This window comes from Morus notabilis, unplaced genomic scaffold (genome assembly GCF_000414095.1).
Source record: "Morus notabilis unplaced genomic scaffold, ASM41409v2 Scaffold738, whole genome shotgun sequence".
Lineage (NCBI taxonomy): Eukaryota > Viridiplantae > Streptophyta > Magnoliopsida > Rosales > Moraceae > Morus > Morus notabilis.
Window position 1 is genome coordinate 165,231 of NW_010359162.1, and position 6,596 is coordinate 171,826.

The following is a 6,596-nucleotide window of genomic DNA, read 5'->3' on the forward strand; positions in this document are numbered from 1 at the left end:
CAAGGGGAGGCTTGGTAGCTTTAAGCAACAAAGATAATGAGTGGGAATTATATGGGTGAGCTTTAAAAAGCAAAAAAATTTTAGGAAAAGAAAATTTTGCTTTGCTTTGTTGTTGTTGTTGTGCTGGGCTTTTCCTTTCTTTCTTTTATTCAATTTTCTTTTTTGGGTTTATTTTTCAAAATGAAAAATATTACAAGTTAAATTTCTTTTTAAGTTTTGGGGGAGAGGGAAAAAAAAAATCTGGGATTTTAATTTTTGTGAATTGGAGGGTTTGGGGATTCCTTTTTATTGTGGTTGGACAGCCCCTTTGGTTCAGACTCCACGTGAGGTGCTCTTTTTATCATTCAATCCATAAAGACAATGGTGGCCGAGGTGGGACCCAATCCCAAGTCAAAAATAATTTTTTTTTTCTACTTTTTTTATAAAAAAAAAATTTAGAGACTTGGAAAGGAAAGATTATAGAAGTGGGTCCCAGTCTCATTCAAGTAATCATTTCGGTTTTGCCTTTAGCCCTTTGCCTTTTGTTCTTGCACCTTTGCTGGGGGACTTCGGGATTCCTCATTTCCCTCAACTAATAAGAATACGCCTCTTTGCCCTCTCTTCTCTTCTATCCCTTCTTTGGGCCTTTCTCATTGATTGCTAGCTTTAATTTTATTAGCCTTTTGTTTAATCAATCACCATTGTTTATATATACATGTAGATATCTATATATATATATATATATATATCTGTGTGTTTTTTTGGCTTAGGGTTTCCTTTCCTATATCTATATGCATCTTTTCATGTCTAGAGTTGTCTAAAAAGTTCTTCTAATGAGCTTTTGAAATGGGGTCTTAACTCTTAATTAAAACGCTTTAGGACTTGCTTATTATGTCATCTCTTTGATGATTATAATCAATGGACAGCTTGAGAATTAACCTAGCTAATGGAACATGACTAGTTGTTTGATTAATGTTACTTCATATTTAGAGAACTTCTGAGACATATATTATTGTCTTAAAAAATTAATAGCAGTGAATTAAAATTCCTATATATATTTTTTTTTCAATCGTTAAAATTGTGGTTTGAGTCGATAATATCGATGAGTATGTTTAAGGAATTAAATAAGTTATAGAGAGAATGAGCTGGCCGTTAAATTTATGTAATAATATAAAAAAGTTGAACTTGGGAATTAAGTAGTTACCTCCACTACTAATATTACTCTTGGCTTTTAATAGAAATTATGTTACTGATGAGGGTTTTATGAAGAGGGCAGTATATAGGCAGGCGATTGAATATGTTTGTGTGTGTGTGTGTTGAGTTATGGTTTTAGTCAAGTAAATTAAAATTATTCATGCTTCATTTTATGCTAACACTATTATTAATTTTAAAGACCATAACTTAACTTTTCCTCTAATTTTTCTTCTAAGTAGTTTTTATTAGATATATAATTAGCATATTTGTAGAAATATTAAGTAATACGACTGTGGATCGATTATACATTGACTACCCTACTACTAAATATGTTTTCATGTTAGTGGAGAAAGATACTGTTATTCTATCATATATGCATATATGATATATAAGCTATATATGGCTACTGAATGCGTTTTTGGTGCGTCGACATTTATATATTAATATAGAAGTAGTGTACTATAAGAAAAATTCTATCAAATTAAAAGGTATTGTAAGAAAAAGTACAATACATTTGTATATATTACCAGCTGTATACAATTGATTTGTGATCAAAAGGTTCTTGATATCTTTTCTAGATATTATAAGCTAGTCTCTCTAATTAATAGTTATATATTTATATATGTATGTAATGTCTATATATGCTCTAAGTCTGACTACGATCATTATTTGGTATATATGTTAGAATGTATATAATGATGTTAAAGTATTCAAAGGAAAAAAAGGCGGTGCCATTTGGCCACTATATTATAACTAAATTGATTTTTTTTTTTAATTTACTGGTAATGACAAGAGAAAAGGAAAGAAAAAAAAAAAGATACTGGTCATCATTGGCCCCCCACTCAGAAAAAAAGTATCCTTTGTCATAGAACAAATATATGTTGACCAAATTATAAGTTGTTTTCGCTTTAACCTTCTGTGAAACGAAAGCAAAATAAATAAAATAAAAAACAATCCTTGTAATTGTGAGTTAACTTTGCCAGTTTTAATGACATATTATAAGACGGCTAATAAAACAAAACAATACATTAGTTTCCACGAACTGCATATATACTGTTTAAGTAAATATTTCGAAAAATAGATAAAAAGACAGCATAAATTTAATTCCTTTGGGCGTTACCTATATATATATATATATAATAGTGTCCATGTATGTATTCTAGCTTATATGTATACATATAGAATACAGTAATTAGTTTTTCTCTGTAATTAGATAATGATCACTTCTTCATTTTATTAAATATTCAAACTGATGGTGCGTCGTCTTCCATGGATAAAGCTAAAACCTATATACTACAAATAGTAAGATATAAATAACACACAGAAAAAGAAAATGTATGACAATTCATAAGATTGAATTTTTAACATACCACATTATAAAATTTCTATCTATAATAAATAGAACTTAACCATTAAAAAATCGTCTATATACATTCTCATTATTAGTACTCAAGTCACGTATATCTTACTGCTTCCAAGTTTATTTCAAGAGGTGTCTATAAATAGCCGTATATACATATATATTTACATATACACACACATAAGGGCATGGTTTTAATTGTTACTCCATTATTTACCTATTAATGGGCTTATCGTTATTTTAACAATAAAATATTAATCTGACAGTTGTAACAAATTAAATAGTTGACTAAAAAAATTATAACAATTAATGAAATTAAATTATTATTACACTACTTCATCAAATTTTTATATATAATAATAACCACTGATAAAAACATAACCATTAAAAGCTCGTCCATATATATAAATATTTTTTAGGTGATATGTATATAGAGAATATCTATATGTATATATAGTAATTACTTTTTCTCTGTAATTAAATAATGATCACTTCTTCATTTTATTAAATATTTAAACTGAAGGTGTCAATGTATAAAGCTAAAAGCTATAAACTGTAAATAGTAAGATATAGTAACACACGCATGTATATATATATATATGTTTCCAATTCCCACTACTATTATAATCGAGCCACACTTTTTTCTTTTTTTTGCTGCCTACATGAGTCATCCCCGTACAAGAATAAAAGTATATACTATTAATGAATCTAGACACACACAAAAAATAAACACGCATATATACGAGCATAGTTTTTACTTTAATATTTACTCATTAATGGGTATTAATATTTTAATCATAATATATTAATCTGACAGTTATAATAAATTAGATAGTTGGGTAAAAATAAATAAATGACAATTAATGAGATTAAATTCTTATCGCATCGTATCTTTAAATTTTTATATTTAATGAATAATTAACGTGAAAACATAACAATTGAAAACTCGTATATATGTATATATATATATATATATATAATATGTTGATGAAGAATTGAAGTGGAAACATTGATCTGATGAGGTAGGATGGTCCTGTGGGTGACGGTAGAGTGGACCAAAGGTGGACCAGAAATAAGCAAATGCTGCCTTTTCTGAGACCACATGCCGTTGCCCCTTGTGTGTATGCTATTGAAGCAGACAGCTTACTTACCATCTTCTTTGAACTACACCAATCGACCTGTTTGTTAATATCAGTTTGGAACCACAACCGCCAATTCTACTTGTGAGCCCCCATAACACACAAAATTAGTCCCACTTCATATATACATATATATATATATATATATATATGTATGTGTCTATATATATTGTGTGTGTATGCGTATTGGTATATATGTAACATATATTGTGTATTGATATTGCTTTCTTTATTGGAAGAATGTATATAATGTTTGGATTGTTTTATTTATTTATTATTATTTCCTTTTTTTTGTTTGGTTTGGCACAAAATGATCAGGAGGGATCATGTTGTTAATTCAAGGTACGTGTGGACAGAAAACAGGCATATATATATATATATATATATATGTGTGTGTGTGTGTGTGTGTGTGTGTGTTTTTTCTTGCTCAATTAATGGGCGATTAAATTCAAATTAAGCGAAAGCTTATAGGTATTAATTTGCACCAAGTGAATTAATCGACTAGAAATTCAGACGTTCAGTTTTATTTATTTGTTCATCAATCCTTAATTTTTTCAGCACAATTTAGATGTTCAAATCTTTGCCATATATAAATTAATATGTGAAAGCTTATATTATAGGTTAATATTAGAAAGATCATGATATTTAGTAGCAGCGCAATCTCAAGCCGTTAGGTTTTTTTTTGTTTTGTTTTTTGTTTTCTTACAAAACTTAGAGCGAGCTTTTAAATAGTTGAACAATTAATTGAGTTTGGAAATGTGTTTGATTTAATTTATGTGCAATTATTCAGGATATCTTGACATCAATCAACGCTAATCAATTATTTTAATATTCAATGTAACTTATCACCAACTACAGTTAAACCTCTATAAATTAATATTTATAGGAACCGTGAAAATTAATTAATTACTCGAACTATTATTTAATCAAGATAAATTAATACCTTTCTTACCAAGTCGACATTGATCAAAAATATTATTTAATCAAGATTATATTGTAGTAACAACAAATTAAAACTGACTTTTTAATTCTTCATCAAGAAAAAAGGTCAATTTTTTTAGTAATTATAGGAACTCACACTCTATATAGGGGCTCACAAATTGTCAAATAACAACAAAATGTTGAAAATAACTTGACAATATGTTAGAGCATACATAGTATTAAGTACTATCGTACGATATTTTTTCCAAATTGGATTGTCCATACATGATAAATACTTTTCATTAAAACTTAATAATGAGTTTAGATACCGGAGAATCATAGCCTTCATGTAGCTAGGGCTTATGTCATGGTGGAATATCTTTAAAAAAAAAAAAAAAACAAAGAAAAGAAAACAGCCTTTCAGCACAACAAAAAAGATGGGAAAATAATAAATAAATAAATAAATAAAAAGAATATCTTAAAAACACCGAGTAATTGTGTCACATCACTTCTCTAACTTTTTTGCCCTCTCTCTCTCTCTCTCTCTCTCTCTCTCTCTCTCTCTCTCTCTCTCTCTCATATTGGAGTGGTATACAATTATTCTTCCTCATATCTGCAAAAGAGAACACATATTATCCCTTCAGAGATCCGTTAAATGTACCGTTTAATTTCGCCCTCCTCGACCTTTGGGTCGCCTACCCAGCACTAAACTTTGTTTCTTTTCTCTTTTTTTTTCCTGGAGTCAGTGTTGTGATCACTTTAATTGGTATTGCGAAATATTCAGAAGTTCTTTTCATGCACAATTACATGTTTATCATATTGATAATTTTATTAATTAATGATCATTTTCATATTTTTAGTCAAAATAATTAATAATTTAGTTTAAATTTAACTTTTCTCTACTCTAATTATTAGTTAAATGGTTAGCTATTTTGAAAAATACACTTCATGCTAGTTAAATATAACTAGCATGAAGAGACTAACAATTTCATTTTTTGTATTATTTTATTCTCTCAATCATAATAAATGTAAAGGTTCTTTTTTTTAATTCAATAAAGTTATTTATATTTTAAATTCAATAAATATTAAAATAATCTATATTTAGCTAAAATAGAGAGTTTGGTTGGAGTGAATCACTTAAAAGTTGTTAGCTAAAATAACTTTCTAGCTATTTTACCTAAAATTTAATTAAAATTTAGAGAGTTCACTTAGAGATGCTCTTATGTATATATGTTTAGAGATTTAGGGCGCATGTAATGAAAGAAAATGAAAAAAAAAAAAAATTGTGTTTATTTACAAAATAATCAATGTGGTTACTTACAAAATAATCAATGAAAACTTAATGAGTCGTACACAAGAATCAAAAAATAAAAATGTCACTCTTCAACTCTTTTCTATTATTTTCTTATTAAAGAGCATAATGTCGTTTTTTTAGTAACTTAGATTGTGTAAATTTGAATTATGCATCTTAGAATAAATTAGTTAGATGTAGATTTACTATTAAGTTATGTATGCAACTATAAACGAATATCAAATTTATTTATATACTCTTAATAAGTACACATGTTAAACGTTAATTATTTTCTCTCAAAAAAAAGTTAATAATTATTTAGAGTAATTATAGATTGATAAAAATTTTATTTTTAAATTTCGTAACTGCTAGAAAAAGGAATGGATCATGTTCTAACAAATATAAGTAAACATGTAAACATTAAAAAAAAATCGACAATTCTTATTTTCATAATTTTATTTTCTTTTCTAATCTCGTTATTATTTTTTTTAATAGAATCTTGTTATCTTTTTTTGCTACATAGAGAAACATGCTGAACAAATTCTATCAAATCAACTGTATATTTTAGATTATAAATAGTTTACTTGGTATGACAAATGATCATTCATTCCACATCCTTCTGATTAGGACTAATAAATTTAAACAATTAGGAAAAAATTTATGCTTATACGTGTCAATAGTTACCGCATTAAATTTGGGAATATTATTCTGG